This window comes from Aythya ferina (assembly GCF_964211825.1).
Source record: "Aythya ferina genome assembly, chromosome: 2".
Classification (NCBI taxonomy): Eukaryota; Metazoa; Chordata; class Aves; order Anseriformes; family Anatidae; genus Aythya; species Aythya ferina.
The window spans coordinates 157,497,675-157,509,973 of record NC_140297.1 but is presented as its reverse complement, the minus strand read 5'-3'; the positions used below and the strand labels follow the sequence as shown (position 1 = coordinate 157,509,973).

Sequence of the window (12,299 nt, the reverse complement as noted above, 5' to 3'; positions counted from 1 at the left end):
CTTACGCGATATAACGTGCATTTTTACAGGCCACTAACATGCAGCTTTACGCATCTCTAGTTTATATAAGTAAAGAAAATTAAATATTACCCTGCCCAATGCAGTCAGCACAGTTAAGACTAGATGTCAGTAATTCAGATTTAAGAATACATGCCTGTATAGGTTTATGAAAGAAATTGTAGGGCAAGTTTGCACAGGGTGCATACGATGTGGCAGGAACTTCAATGTAATGGGGTTTTCTCCTCATAATAAAAGGAAAACTTTGGACATGTGGCGTGTGGAAAGCATTGGAGATTTGGTTTTTGGAAAACTTTGAGATGTGTGTGGAAAGTTATGGAAATCTGGAATGTGTAAAACTTTGGAAATTTGGTGGGTGTAAAACTTTGGAGATCTGGAGGGTGAAAAAAAAAATAGAAATTTGGTGAAAAACATTGGAGATTTGGTGTGTGGAAAAATGGAAATTTGGGGTGTGAAAAACTTTGGAGATGTGTGTGGTAAACACTGGAGATCTGGTGTACGTAAAACTTTGGAAATTTGGTGTGTGGAAAACATTGGAGATTTGCTGTGTAGAAAACTGGAAATGTGGAGTGTGGAAAACTCTGGAAATTTGGTGTGTAAAACTTTGGAATCTGATGTGTGGAGTACTTTGGAAATTTGGCGTGTGGAAAACATTGGTGCGTGGAAAGTTTTGGATATGTGGATTATATAAAACACTAGAAACCTGGAGTGCTTGCAGTACAGGCAGGGAAGGGACCCCAGCGCTTGTGTTTGGGTGACCGAAGGTCGCCTGCCATGGCAGGTGGCAGGGCACAACTCTCCCTCCGGGGGCCACCCCATGGCAAAGTGGCTCGTCTGAGGAAAACACCCGGAGCCACAGCCGAGCCTGACGGCCTCCTCCTCCCACCCCCTTTTGGCTCCTCGCCGGCCTGAGGAGGCAGAGCGGCGAAAATGGCCGCTACACCTGCTCCCCCCCCCGCCTCCGCCATCTCCCTCAGGTGGCAGCGCCCCTGCGGGGGGCGCGGGGCGGCCCCGTAGAGCCGCCATCGCGTCTCCTTAGCAACATCCCACCCCCCCCCCACCACCATTTTTTGGGGGAAAAAAGACGAGGTTACGCCTCCTTCTACATATTCATGAGGCCGGTGGCGAGGAGGGGGGCGTGGAGGGGGCGGAAGCGGAAGCGGGGTTCCGAGGAGCCCGGTATAAAGCGGCCGCCGGTGCCCGCTCGCGTTCGCCGTGAGGGAGCTGAGCCCTTCCTCGTCCTCCTCCTCCTCCTCCTCTTCCTCCTCCTTCTCCTCCTTTCCCCCCCCACCCTCCCCGCCTCACGGAGCTGGTCCCGGGTGCAGGGGGGAGAGCAGGGGGCAGGTAAGGGGGATTTGGGGGGCTGTTGGGTTTTTTTGGGGGGTGAGGGTTTTTTTGGGGGGCTGAGGGGTGAGGGGGTGAGGAGGGGTTGGGGTGAGGGATGTGTGGGGCTGTGAAGGGGAGGAAGGTGGGATAAGGGAGATATGGGGCTGTTAAGGTGCAGGAGGGTTGAGGGAGTTGGCGTGAGGAACATCCAGGGCTGTAGAGGGGAAGATGGAGGTGAGAGGTTAGGATGAGGTGGGTATGGCCTCGGGAGGGGTTGGGGTGATGGAGGTGTAGGGCTGTGAGGGGAGATGCGGAGGTGAGGAAGGATTGGGGGGGATTTGGGGTAAGGGGTGTGTGGGGTTGTGAAGGGGAAGAAGGTGGGATGAGGTAAATACGGGACCGCAGAGGTGAGGAAGGGTTGGGAGATTTGAGGTGAGGGGAGTGTGGGGTGAAGGGGTGGGGAGCTGTGGGGTGAGGGTTTGGGATGAGGGAGGTAGGAGACCATGAAGGTGACGAACAGCTGGGGATGTTTTGGGGGATGGAGATATGAGGCTGTGAAGGTAAGTAAACTGGGAGAAAGGCGTGCAACTGGAAATAGGGGAAGGTGGAGAGGCTTTGGGGTGAAGGAGGTGCTGTGGGTGTTAGGAGCTAGGGGATGGGGAGCTTTTTAGTGAGGGAGATAGGAGAAGGGTGAGAAAATGGGGTAAGGAGTAAGGGGTGAGGGAGCTGTGGAGATGGAGAAGCACTGAACCCCATGGTAACGGGCTGGGGGGCTGCCTGAGCCAGATGGGGTGGAGATCTTGGAGATGATAACTAGGATGAGTAAGGTGGGGATGGAGAGGCTCAATTGGGGTGTCTAGGGTAGAGCAATGAGTCCTAACAAGGTGAGGATGGGACGGAAAGAGGTGGCTGTGGGGTTCTGCTGGGGGACGAAGGGACCAAAGATGGAAATCAGCTTAGCCTTTCAGGCTATTAAACTTGACTAGCCTGCCACTGGAATAATTCCACATTTAATCTGCAAGCCGATCTCGGCGGGCACCACCAAACAGTGAGGGCTAACCTAGGCTGCTGGGGTTGGTGACTGGGGAGTCCTGGGGGGAGGAAAAAGAAATTACTTCGCACTTAACTCGTAAATCTCCCCCGAAAGCTGCAGTTTTCCTCGAGATCGTTATCAGTGATTTGCAGCTCAGAGCTGCCCTCGTTCTGCACCTGCTAGCTGTGTGAAAACTGCTTTTGACTTTGAAAAATACCCTCCCCTGGGGGCAGTTTTCCATCGCGGTGGGTCTTATAAAGGCTGGCATCCTTTAGGTTGTGTGTAGGGGAGGAAGAGACGCAGCCAGGGCTCTGACTGGATGCAGTGGGTGAGTCCGTGTGGCTGGAGCTCGGCTCCTGCAGCTGATTGCGAGTGGGAAGGGCTAGAAGAGACCCCGCAGGGTGGTGGAGGTTGGACAGAGGAGGTGATTTTGCTTGGAAAGGAGGTGTGTTGCTAGATGCACAGAGGGATAACCGTGGTGTTCTGGGAATTCACGGGAAGAAATCTCTCTGTTACAGTGTGCTCTGTAAGAGCTGCTCCAGTACGATCTGCGTCATGTTCTGCTGCCTCAGATCAGGCAGTGCTACTGAAATATTTAAGGAAATATGGCTTGAGCTGGCACTTGAGCTGAAAGAGCCGGTGGATACTTGCTGGTTCCCTGTAGAACTCGAGCTTCTCTGTAAATATCTAGCAGGAGTGGCTGCTGATGTGATGACTCTGACACTTCTGCTGCTTAAATGCTGGACCTGCATAGCTTGTGCCTGCTTTTTTTCCTGTAGGATTGCAAAATAAGGTTTTCCTCGTTTGTTTAATGATTATACTGGCTTGATGAAATGTTCAACAGGCCTAAGTGCTCCCTTCCTAAATAAGGAAAAGCAGTTTCGGGTAACAGATTAAGGTATTTAGTTGATGCTTTGGCTATAAATGCTTCCAGAAGTATCTTTTCACCTTAGGCTTGAGAAGGTAACGCGCTCGTAAGCTGCTCAAACTGCATCCAGGTCTGTCTCGGGTGTTCTTGGACATCTCTCTGTCAAAGGCAGCAGCTTGGAAGTGAGAGCTTCATTCCTATATGTACAAAATCAGGCATTTAAGGGAGTTATCTCAACAAATAACTCAATTCCCATGATGGAGAGGATGGGATCAGTGAGATTTTGGGCTAGCTCCTTGTGGTATTGGAGGCCGGCTCACAAGTTGGCTCATGTCTCATGGAGCCAAGGGAATGATAACAGGTCTTGTTCTACACAACTGAGGCGTCTTCAGTAAAACTGAAAGCATCTGTTCCTACAGATAACACTCTTGTGTAATGTGTTAACTCCCAAAAAGCAGCAGGTTCCTGCAGGAGGTGTTTTTTTTTTCCCCTTTTTTTGAGGGGAGTGAGCAGTGTCTGCTGCTGTCATCTCATTTGGGTGCTGTGGGGGCTCCTCATGATCGAAAGCAGAACTCAACGCTGAGATGTTGTGAGCAGTTCAGCTTCTGTACGTCCTCCCTTGGCAGCTTAAAGCAGCATGATGCATCCTGTAGATGTCCTTTATTAGCGGTGCTTAGACTTTAGCTGTCGAACTTCCTGCTTCTGCGTCACCTTGTGACAAAACTCACGAGTTGAACCAACCGCCTTCCTTCTAGGACAGCCTCCGAGGAGCTTAGAGGCTGAATTTGGACCCGTCTCGCGAGTCTGTGACCTCAGAGGTTAATTACCTTTCAACTCGCTCCAGTCTTGGCTTCGGTGACGGCTCAAAAGTAAGGCCTTGGTAATTTAATAGGGCTCTGCTCCTCTGCTGGGGCTGGAATGTGTGGACTCCACCGCTCTCCCTGTATGAACTTGTTTTTCAACGGGTCGTTCCTAAAAGCTGGGAGAATAGGAATGCTGGGAAGTGTTTCATTAGCAAAACTGCAGCTGAGGATTGAAAAGCCTCGATGTCAAAACGTTCAGCTGGCAACACAGCTTAGAAAATGTGTTTGTGCCTAGGTGGGAGCTGCTGGCAGCTGACTTAGCTGAGCAGAGCTGTGGATAGGATTGCTTTTTGAGGAAAATAAGTATTTTGGGGGTCTGTACCTCTGCTGTTGCTGCTAACAGCAGGCCACCCCGAAATCTTTGAACTGAATGATCAAGCAGGGAGTGTGGAGCTTCAGGTTTTAAAAATAAAAGCTTTGCTTGTGGTTCAGGCTGACTTTAAGCAGATGGTCGGTGTGAAAGCCTGTGGAAAAGAGGCAGAGCTGCTTGAATTGAAGCAGGACTTGCCGGCTGATCTGCCAGGGGAGCTGCTGTGGATGCAGCAAGGTGATGGAGGGAAGTGTTAGCAGAGGAACTGGTAGCATGAAAAATGGCTGGGCTGCTTTGGGATCTCAAAGGGTCGCTCCTGTTGCTCCGTGAGCTTCCTAGCAGAGAGCTCATACATCGTCCAGAAACAAAACGTGAGCGGTTTTGGCAAATCCAGCTGCCAGAAAGCTGAAGGAGAAAGTGCAGCCAGCATGAGTGGGGTCTGGGGCTTCATTTTGGGATTCTCCTTCCAGCTGGGCTGCCCCAAACAGCCCGGGAAGGGAGCTGGAAGCAGACCCTGGAGCTGAGGAGGTCAGTGCTGAGAGCTAAGGACTTTACATGCTCACAGGGAGCTGCTGCTGGTCAGCTGACTGCTTTATGGGCTGCAGCTTATCAGCTGCCCACACATCGTGCATCTGGGTCACAGCCCTACTCATGGTGTGCTCGGTAACCACCCAAAAGTTCAGCTGGGGCGGGATATTCTGCCCTCCAGCTGGCGCTGAGTGGCTCTCAAACCCTCAAGCTCAACAGTGATATCCTCGATCAAGGGGTCTCTCCCCTGAGGGGGGAATAAAATACTTTGCATTAAAAAGAGCTGAGTTTATCCTATCCAATTTTGATTCAAACAGAGCTTAACTCAAGTTAAATGTGGGATTTTGGGTGTCGCAGCCCTCCCTTGGGAGGTTTTGTGCCCTGGCTTAGCCAAAACCCCCTCGTGTTGGTGTTCCCAAGGGCTGGGCAGTCATTTAGACCATAGCTGGCATTCTTTATTATAACAGCTTGGGAGAAGCAGCCAGGTTTTCTCACCAAACTCATTCTTGGCCAGCACGCTGGGCTGGTAATAATTCGGGTTGGCGTAGGAGCTGCTGCTGACCTTGGGCTCGCTCTCCTGGCGTGTGCTGTGCTCGAGCACGAAGCTTGAGGTGGGGGTGTTGGGAAGAAGCTCGTCTCAACACAGTAATAAAACTTAAAAAATGCAGTTCAGGCATTCAGAGTCGCTTCCCAGCACTTCCATCCTGTGCACTATTAATATTAAACTATCCCCTTCAGCTGGCTTGATGCTGTGAGGTGTGACTTTGTCTTTCTTGTACTTGGACTGACAAATCTGGGGCTGTCCAACAATGGAGGAACCTTCCAAGACCAAAATTTAGTCATTTGTTGCTGCTCAGGTAGTAAGGCATGGGAAGACGGGAGGTAAACAGCCCTTCGTGGCCCTAAAGAATAAAAAGGTGATTTTAAAAGTCTTAGCGGTGTGTAAACAGCAAGAGGAAAGGATGTTTTGATAAATTGTTCCTGCAGTGGTGTTCTGGGCTCGCACGGCTGGTGATCTCGGAGCAGAGAGCCCGGTTCCTCGGCTCGCTTTAAATGAGAGCTCCGATGTTTTCCTAACTGAAATTGAAACCAGCGTTCTGCTGACCCTGCATATTTTCAGCCCTCCACTGGCTGGCCCGCGCCACTTCTGCGTGCAGCGTGCTTCGTGTCTTTTGGAGGCTCGCAAACAAGCCGTTATCGCCCCTCGGTGCCAGAGAAATAAACGATCAGAGCGGGGGCTGAACCTGCAGCTCCCTCTGGCCAGCAGCACGTCACGCTTAGCTCCTGCCTCCTGGCCTTGAGGATGCGACCGTACCCCGAGGAGCGGTGAGTGTGGTGCCGTCAGGTTTCTCTGCCGCTTAATTTTAATGTGCCACAGGGATTTTTTTTGTTTTTAGGGGGGTGGGAGAAGGCGTGCGTGCGGGGTAAAAACACTTCTCCCCTTTGACGAGGGGAATATCTGAGCAAGGACGCCGGCCTGTGCAGCCTGGCCCCGGGTGCTCCCCGGGGAGTGATTTGGCAGTGTGAGCTACTGCTCCTCGGAGCGGTGTGGCCGGCCAGCGAATTCCCAGGAGCTCAAAAACTAACCCAAAATAAATGGACGGCTAGCTTTCACGCTAACACATCTCACACACATGGCCTGCTCGCTGTCAGGGGGAACTGGCACTTGATGTAGGTTTGTTCTTTTGTTTTCTTGGCTCTTGTTCTCCTAACTAACAAGTAGAGAGGGTGAAGGGGTTTTTTTCTTGGTGCAGGAGTGGAAACAACTCTGGTTGTTTCCGGCATCGTGGCACTTGCGTGGCTCGGGCTGCTGCTCATGTCAGTCACTAGAGCTGAAGTCAAAACACTTCATCCTGGGAGCTGAGAAAAAGAACAGCCTGACAGTGATCTGCATGCTTTGTGCTCCCACAGATATTGCAGGTAGCTGCTGGAGAAATGCCAGTCCCAGGCTGTTTGGGGTGGGAAGGGACCTTTGGGGCCAGCTGCTCCAGCCCCTGCTCAAGCGGGGCCACCTCCAGCAGGGTGCCCAGGACCCACGACATTTCCCGGAGCTGCTCTTAGCAGCTTTCTTTCCCTCATTACTTTCTTTTCCTCATTAACTAGGCTCCTAAATTAACACCCTCTAAAGAAATCAGCTCCAGTTCTGTGTTAGGGCTGGTTACTGAATAACTGATTGTAATTAATGCTGAGATTTATCACTGGGACAATAATAGCCACACTGTTCCCTGAAATTCAGGCTCTTTCAGAAGCTTGTGGTCAACGGGCTCCTTGTCTGGGTGGCTCTGGAAGGAGCCTGTGTAGGTATTTCTGAATATCTGACGGGATCCTTCACTGAGCTGACAATAAACTGCCTCAATTGTGGGTCGTAACCTCGTTCTGCCTGCTAGGATTTTAGCAGCTGATGCATTCCTGATGGCCTGTGAGGATCTTTCAAGTTTTAGAGCTTTCCCTCTGACAGCTCCAGGCTGGGAAGTGGCCCTTGGTCAAACACCTGCACCAGAGAAAGCTTTAAGTCCCTCGTGGGCTGAGACTTAACACCCAGCCTAGCTTAGAGAAGGCAAATTCTCCAAGTTAGCAGGGAGTGAGGCTTTAGCATTATGTGGAGACACCAAATAACGCCGTGTTCCTGCAAAACAGGGTAAGGAAGCCACACTGTTGTTTATCTCCTATGGCAGCCTGCAGCTCATTAATACTGCATCCACCCCGAGCTTGGAAAATGAGAGGAAGCCTGCCAGTGGCAAATATTAAAGGAAAACCAGTTCTTTAAGTTTTGCTCCAGTGGCTGCCCAGCATCCTTTCTAATTCTTACCTGGTGGTTACACAAGTGCCACTAAAATGCTTCGTTTTCTTGCTCCCCATTGATGCAGGGATTAAATCACTTCCTTTATTACAATTTTTCTGGGTAATTGCAACATCTCTTCAAATGAAAATACTGGCAGATTCTTTACTTTTGGTGATTTAAGTATTTTAAAACCTAGACTGAGTACAAGCCAGGAAGCCAAGGCTGGAAACTTCTTGACCCCATCCTATCTGATAAAGCAAGCAAGAGCCCAAAACTCTTCATCAATTTCTTAGCATCATGGGACAAATGTAGCTATGTAAGGTGCTAGCAACTAAGACTAAAGCTGTTTAAATCTGTTTTTTGCCTCTACAAATATTTAAGCCTGATGTTGCCACTCTTCCAACCCCTCAGGAAAGAATTGAAAGGGGAGTTGAAAAGAGAAGGCTCCCAGAGCAGTGAATAAATCGCTAATTATACATATATACGAGCATGTAGTTTGTTAAATCTTTATTCCTAACCTTTCTGGTAAGGTTTGACACAGAGGGGAGCTGCTGACTGTGCAGGGGAAGCCTGGCACACTTCTGATCTGTTACACCAAGAGTTTTGCTCGTGGTGTGTGTGTGGGGAGGATGCGCTTGGAGTGACAGACAAGTGTCACCGTTCCTGATCTAATGGGATTCGAGGCACGGCTGCGGAGCTGCCAACACTTCAGAAATCAGCTGAATCACAGCAAATGGTAGGCACAGCTGCTGCTAATGGCAGGGATCTGCTGCAGTCTGGGGTTTTGCACCAGGAAAAACTTTGAGTTGGTTGATTTGAATTGGTTTTAACCCTGTGATGATGAGCTCTTTATTATCCCAGTCGGTGACAGCTCAGAAGCTGTTCCCAAAAATGCCCAGGGTGGCACAAAACTGCCTTGAAGGGATGAAGCAAAGAACCAAGGGTGCATTTCTCCTCTTACTCCCCTCCTACACACAGGATTGCTTCCAAGGTTATGCAGAAAGAGAGCCGCAGACACTGTGTCAGGAAAGATGAGTCTGAAGGCTTTCAGAGGTTTGGAACAGTGTTGTGCGCCTTGAATTCCTAATAAAAGAAGCCCTAATTACCTTAATGTCTTCCTTAGTCACTTCACAGTTGGAATCACTTCTGTAAATGGAGATGCTTTATCATAATCTGAATAGGGTGGACCTTTCCAATCCAGCTTCAAGCTAGGATGTACTGACTGGCAGATAAATGACACTGGCTCTTGGTTTGGTAGCCCTCTGGAGAACCAAATGCTGCTTCCCAAAACTGTCTTTTCACTTTGCAAACATTAACTTCATCTTCTTACTGATGTGTAGATCATATCTTTAGCTCATAGCAGGGAGGATGAAGGAGCCTTTTCAGTGTGCTTGAGTTCCTTGGGATTGTCCCACTCCTTGAACCGATCACATTTGATAATAAAGCCTGCCAGAAGGCGCATACACGTGCTCAGTTTGTCTTCCATAGAGCAAAGAAATCCAGGCTCAGGTCACTGAAATCCCTACCCAGCTGCCTGGTTGTTCCTAGTGCTTATCCCTGAATAAACCAGAGTCTGTTTTGGTTGTGCTGAGGGCACTCTCCTCTTCTCTGGAAGTCATCGTGGCATACTGAACCCATAAAGCTTGCGTCTCTGCTAATTTTAGTTCCATGTTTTGAAAGCTGATAACACTTGCGAAGCTCTGTACTCCCTCTGAGTGAAGTTTTGAGCCTGAGTGAAGCTTATCGTTATAGGACAAGCCTTCTTTCGTCAGGAAAATAAAGACACAACGGCACGCTTCATTTTCACACTGTTTCTCCAGTCTTTGTGTATGAGTTTTAAGACGAGGGCAAGCTGTCTAGGGCCTCAAAAGAAGGTGAGCTAAGACTTTTCCATTTAAACCAAAATGAGGTAACCTTTTGAACTCTTTCTGTCGTTCTGTATGATGACTTGTACCACTTCAGAGAGCTTTGTTGTCTGCCCCCCTTTTTTCCAGATAGCAGAAGGGTGTCCAGCTTAAAAATTTTCCTTCTCGAAGAGAAAAAACTTATTACAGGATAATAAATGGCTTTCACTTCAAGGAGATAACAGGGAAGCTGTGCCCCTGTTTTGTCTATTAAATTTTGGCTGCTCTACAAAGCAGCATTAGGGAATTTCAAGTCTATTTAGGCTCTTAAAGCCCAAAACGTTTGAGTGTACATTATGCGTAACTGCGCATTGCTTCAATCAAATCTTAGTCCTCCCTGAAATCTGGCAGGTCATTGTTCAAGCAGTAAACACATTAGTTTATTGCATAAGCTGGTACTGTAATTGGAAAAGTAAAATGACTAAGCAGAGTTCTCAGTGAAGCTGCCAAAATGAAGTAGTCCAGAAGGACAAGCCACTTTTTTGTTAAAATTAGCTTGCACAGCCATGAAATTCTTCGCCCCGAGGGCTTCCCTCACTTTGACAAGTGACCTAAAATGTCAAATACCTCCGTGTAACTTTCATCAACTCTACGGTCTTTGTTAGTCGAATACTAACTGTACTTTCTTGTCCACAAGCTACAAGAACTGAAGAATTTTCTCCCTGAACTTCCTCGTGTTTAATATCGAGGCACCTGGCTACAGCGTGCAGCCCAAGGGGGAAAGTCTGCGCCGTTGCACCTGGTAGGAAGGCAGTTGTGTGTCTTCACAACTGGATGGGTGAGGATTGTGAGGAGCAATCTCAGCTTGCAGAGCCCCAAGAAAGCTATCAACGAGTGTGGTAAGGAAGGAGTAAACCTGCTCTGCCTTTCTCAGGAGAGATAATAACACTCCTGGTACCGATAACGCGGGGAATGTGCTGTAATCTTCCTGCTCACAGCTTAGGCCAATTTCCTCTTCTCTGAAGAAGAGATCGCTTTAGTGTACTGCTTTTTCAACATGTTTTGCATTTGAATCTCATCGTCAAGTCTTTGTTTAAGTGAGGAGAATAATTCCATGCCCTTCCGCCTTGCCTTAGTCATGTCTCCTGGCTCTCCCCCCAGCTTTTTCGGGTTGGCTGGCATCTGTTTAGGTACGGCGTGCTTTGTGCACTGAAGTGTTCAAGATGAATGTTGTTTTACTGGATGAGGAGTCATCAGTCACATGAGGTGATCCTCACCTCCAGGAGCACGCTAGGACAAAAGCAGGAGTATCTGTTTTCAACAGGAGACTGGCTTGGCTTCTACTTCTCTGCTAAAACCCACAGACCTTGAAAAATCTGCTGTCCCTTCCTCAGTTAACTATGCTAACATAAAGAATGCTTGAATAAATGCTTTTTTTTTTTTAAATCAATTTTAATTTCAGACTGGCCCCTGCAGTTCATGCAGGTCTGTTCAGTAATTCAGGGCTTTAACTGATGCTTCTGGACCTGCACAGGGAAACTCCTGACATCCTGGTTAGAAATGCTGTTTTGGGGTCAGCCATGCTTCCTAGCAAAAGATGGGGAAGATGGTGTACTGCTCTAGAAAGGCCAGTGAAATCCTTCATCAGTGCTAGTTTAATGAAGTCTTCCTGTGTTTCTGAATAGGATTCTTTGTGGAAAACCTCAAGTGACCAAATTCAGGCTATTCCAGTTGTTTAGGATCAATTCTAAAAGTCTCACAAACCCAAGAAGGCCTATGGCAGGCTATCCAAAATGCCAAAGTACTTGTAAGAGGGTTGTTTTTTCAGAAATTGTAGGCAAAATTAACATCACCGCAGTCTGACCTGGGTAGGACAAGGGATAAACTAAAAGAGGGTAGATTTAGGTTAGATATAAGGAAGAAATTCTTCACTCAGAGGGTGGTGAGGCCCTGGTACAGGCTGCCCAGAGAAGCTGTGGATGCCCCAGCCCTGGAGGTGCTCAAGGCCAGGCTGGATGGGGCTTTGGGCAACCTGGGCTGGTGGGAGGTGTCCCTGCCCATGGCAGAGGGCTGGAATTAAATAATTTTCAAGGTCCCTTCCAACCCAAACCTGTTGTATGATCTCTGCCAGTCACTCAAGGCTCGCTCACTTCTTTGGTTTGATGCCCACTCTTAATAGCCGCACGCTTTTAGCAGTTGTAACACGTTCTATACTTAGCACACACACATCTCTGTATCGAGGTAACATCTCTGTCTGCTCTGTGAGCACCAAAGCAACAACGTAGCTAAGTGTATTTCTGTGCACTTAGCAAAACTGTTCCTTCATCTTAATTCCGTCAAACTTCTTCGTATAAGCATCCTGTAAACAATTAGTAAACAGGCCCAATGCAGGGAAATAATTCAAGGAAAAATGTTCTGTCCCGTCTCAGCTTTGTGTTGTATAAAGGCACTTCGCTGGTTCTGATGCTGGAGAAAGGAGTCCTGCAAGTGTTAACTATTTTCTTTGGAGCTGGGTTGGAAGCCAAGCCACTATCATGTACCAGAATAAACTGATAAGAGAAAATATTCGCTTAAAAGTAGAGCAGTCCTTTAAAGAAATAGACTGAAGACCTAAAACTCTTTTAAAAAGCCGAGAGTAGGTAATATTCAGTCTTCATCCAAGTAATTGACTTTGGTTTTGCAGCTTCAGCTCATCCCTTTGTTTTAGGAATAACGGCTGCCCTGCTG

The 12,299-nt window shown here is 48.5% G+C and overlaps 1 protein-coding gene across 12 annotated transcripts in view; it reads left to right on the top strand.

Moving 5' to 3' along the window:
• SLC45A4 (solute carrier family 45 member 4) overlaps window positions 1-12,299 on the top strand; it is a 69,869-nt gene that overhangs the window by 18,451 nt on the left and 39,119 nt on the right. For 4 of the 12 annotated variants that reach the window (XM_084509625.1, XM_084509619.1, XM_084509618.1 and 1 more), the window contains exon 1: window positions 1,199-1,362. The exons of 2 other annotated variants lie outside the window; for them this stretch is intronic. The gene's annotated coding sequence lies outside the window, so the exon portion shown is untranslated. Of the gene's footprint in view, window positions 1-1,198; window positions 1,363-4,000; window positions 4,115-6,066; window positions 6,273-9,480; window positions 9,603-10,269; window positions 10,472-12,299 lie in introns of those variants that run through there. 6 more of the 12 variants (XM_084509626.1, XM_084509621.1, XM_084509620.1 and 3 more) reach the window with 5 other exon arrangements.